The 3,399-nt window shown below is 35.4% G+C and overlaps 1 long non-coding RNA gene across 1 annotated transcript; it reads left to right on the top strand.

Annotated features, from left to right (window-relative positions):
- The first annotated feature begins 1,255 nt into the window (after positions 1-1,255).
- Positions 1,256-1,872, top strand: LOC132126572 (uncharacterized). The gene is made up of 3 exons (XR_009427416.1): positions 1,256-1,363; positions 1,460-1,561; positions 1,787-1,872. It is a non-coding gene; the product is annotated as an uncharacterized LOC132126572 (long non-coding RNA).
- Positions 1,873-3,399: the final 1,527 nt, after the last annotated feature.

Consider the following 3,399-nt stretch of genomic DNA (forward strand, 5'->3'; position numbering starts at 1 on the left):
GACCACAGAACAGTTTTCCACTTTGCCACAGTCCATTTTTAAATGAGCCTTGGCCCAGACAAAACGCCTGCGCTTCTGGATCATGTTTAGATATGTTATCTATTCTACTGTGAATAAAATATAAGTTTATGAGATTTGTAAATTATTCCATTCCTTTTTTACTCACAATTTGTATAGTGTCCCAACTTTTTTGGAATCGGGATTGTATATTGTTTATGTGGTCTCAAATAAACTAAATGATAAACTACATTATTAACATTATTGTGATGGTCACTGATACTAGTTGTACAGTAGAACATTTAGATGATGTGAATGAATCTTCATAATGAATTTCATAATGTCAGGAATTATAGTTTGGAAAAAGTCTAGTAAACTAGTATAATGTGTACGTTTTGTGAAAACTAAGACAAGTATATAAATTAAAAAAGAGACCTACTCATGTTTATGATCTCTGCTGGATAAAGCACTTCATTCTTTTTTTCTGAGGAAATCCAAAACTCAAATCCTGAGGTAATCCTCAGCGCATCTTATTGGGGTGAATTATGTCTTATTTCTCTTTCAGCGCGAAGCAAACAGCAAAAAAATGTAATAAATAAAAAAACTTGAAGAACAGTCACACTGCTTTGTTTTCTGTGGTATGGGCGTATGCACGCCGCGCTTCACGTGGAACATTATAATCTCAATAGCGCGTTCAGCACATGGGCGTGGTCGCATTAGATATAATGAAGGTAGACGTGAAAGACGGACATCGTGTTGTTTTCTTATGGATTACTTTATCAATGAATATTTGTTTTCGGTAGTACTTGCTTAGTTTAAAAGAACATGTCAAGCTCTCTATAGATATACTTTACAGTATCTCTCATGTCTCTTCGTTGAGTTACAGTTCATTTTAATGACGCGTTTGTAAATGAAGATCACCGCAGACAGCACACCTTGTTTATTTTCTTTATTTTGTAAATGCACAAAGTGTTTTTTTTTTGTTGTTGTTGTTGTTTTTTACTTAGGTCATCCTATTTATTTAATTTTTATAGTGTGGTGCACACAGTATCTATCACAATATTTACTCAGTATAAGTATCATCTGTGCTTTTTTATATTAAGTTTAAATATCCATACTACTACTACTAATCATAATAATCAATTAAAGAATCAATCTCATCAGTTAAAAATTATTGTTTTCTAATTATTTTAGAAAAACCAAACATAACAATCTGACTCAATACTAGATGTAAACGTAACTGATTAACTGTTTTTGACAGATTTTTCTATCTTGCACATAATGGTGTTGGTTCTCTGCATTGTTTCTGCATTTGGAGCTGTACTTCTGTTCTGCTGTCTGATCTACTGCCCATCAAATAGCACAGGTGTGTTTATAAGAAGAACCATATTTCCATACTTCATATTTCCTGTAATAAATTCAGCATGTGTTACTGTAAGTGTCTTGCTCATTGCTTGCACAGCTTTCTCAAGCAGAACAAACTTCTGGACAATTCAGGGTTCACTTGTCTTTTGTCCAAACATCTGCATGTTTTTTGCCTTCATCTTCTGGGGTCTTTCTAAAGGTGAGTTTCGTAGTTCATACATTTACAAAAATGAAATTACTAAAGCACAATAGTAAAAAAAAAAATTGTATTATGCATGTGTTTTTCATCACTGACTTAAGATTACTGTGTTCATATGTTGTGTTTGTTTATTCTCTCTTGATGTGATTCTTCATCACCTTTCATCACACATGTCATGTTTTTTGTCATGTCATCTTATATCCAAAACTTAATGCTATGTTCCAGGATTTGATAGTGAGATAATCACTTGCTGTGCTCTTTATATTCTGAGACCTGTTATGTATCTTACAGGTATGTATTAGAATGTAAAGTTTTTCTTCTTTTTTTTCCCCCGAAGGAGAACATTAAAAAAACATATTGATGATCACTAAATAAATGGATATTTCACCTAAAATAATTAATTTACTCAAGCCAGGCCATCCAAGATGTAGTACAGAAGAAGATTTTTAGCTGAAACTGTGAGACTGGGTGATTTCACTTGGTTAAAGTTACATACCATCACTTTTTTGTGTTAAAGTCCCCATGAAATCAAAATAAAAGTGGTTGCGTTTTGGTATGAATATGTAACCCATTGTGTTATTCTGACTGTGGAAGAAGATTTGGCGCACAATCCTGCAGTGTGACTTCTCCTACGACAAACATAAAACTCTTCTTACCGCATAAACTCTGGCGCTCGCATCCTTTGCTCACTGAATTCATATGATACGTTGCGTTTGCTATGATACACACTGGTTGCACCGTTGTTTTCATGTGTGTGTGTGTACTGCAGTGTACACGATTCTTCTTAAACGTATAGTATGGAATTTCTGGCCACCAGGGGTCACTCAATCAAAATAATAACATAAGACGTACTTTGATGACGTCGGGAAAGAGCGTAGGCTCATATGAGTTGTTGTTCATTGGAACACGCGCTCTGACGCTCCCCACATTTTAACTGAGGCCGGCGACACACTGGATGCGTGGCGCAAGCGTCTCAGCTGCGTGGCGTGTCAGTTTTTAATTCGGCTCCCATGTTAATAGGTTAGAGCTTGCAGACTGCCTGCGTGAGACGCGGAAAACGAGTGCATGCTAGAAATAGAACCGACGCCTATTTTTCACGCGACACGCACGCGTGTTGGAAGCGTTTCCAGGCAAAATATAATAGGAAAATATGTTTATATGTAATTTTGTACACAAATACATATTAATTCATGACATTTTGATGTTTGAAAGTCAATAGGTAAGACATAAATTCAGATATAAATGTAATTTAAAAAATAAATAAATAATTATCGATTTTCAAATATAGCACCTGTCAAACATCTATTTTGCCGTCAAAATAGGCTTTATATTTATGTTCAACATGAAGTATAGATATTGTTGTCATGAAGACAAGAGCCTGGTCTGTCGGCGGTCTCCCTCTATGTCACCTACAGCAGCAGCAGCACGGTTCTGGTGTGTAAAGACACAGAAAACGCGAGGCAGCCGCCACGCAGCCAGTGTGTCACCGGCCTTAGTATTTTGACAATCACGTATTTTCGAACGGAGAGATGAATTATCAGACCCCTATCAAATCAATATTCCATCTAGCTAGTAGTAATATATGTTAAAAAAACACGGTTGCCTTTCGTTAATAATTATAATTATGTTTATACTATGATATCGAACAAGATAGTGAACTGCATTTGAAGCTACTTTATCCAGCTAGATATAGAACACATGTAGATTTACATTATACTCTACATGAGAGCTAGTCCGTCTGCGTTTTACACAAGACATCATCGTTTCACAAAATATACGGATAGATATAGTTAGCTGAATGGATGCATACCTGTTTATTAGAATGCAAGCATCTCTCT

Source organism: Carassius carassius, chromosome 1 (genome assembly GCF_963082965.1).
Source record: "Carassius carassius chromosome 1, fCarCar2.1, whole genome shotgun sequence".
Lineage (NCBI taxonomy): Eukaryota > Metazoa > Chordata > Actinopteri > Cypriniformes > Cyprinidae > Carassius > Carassius carassius.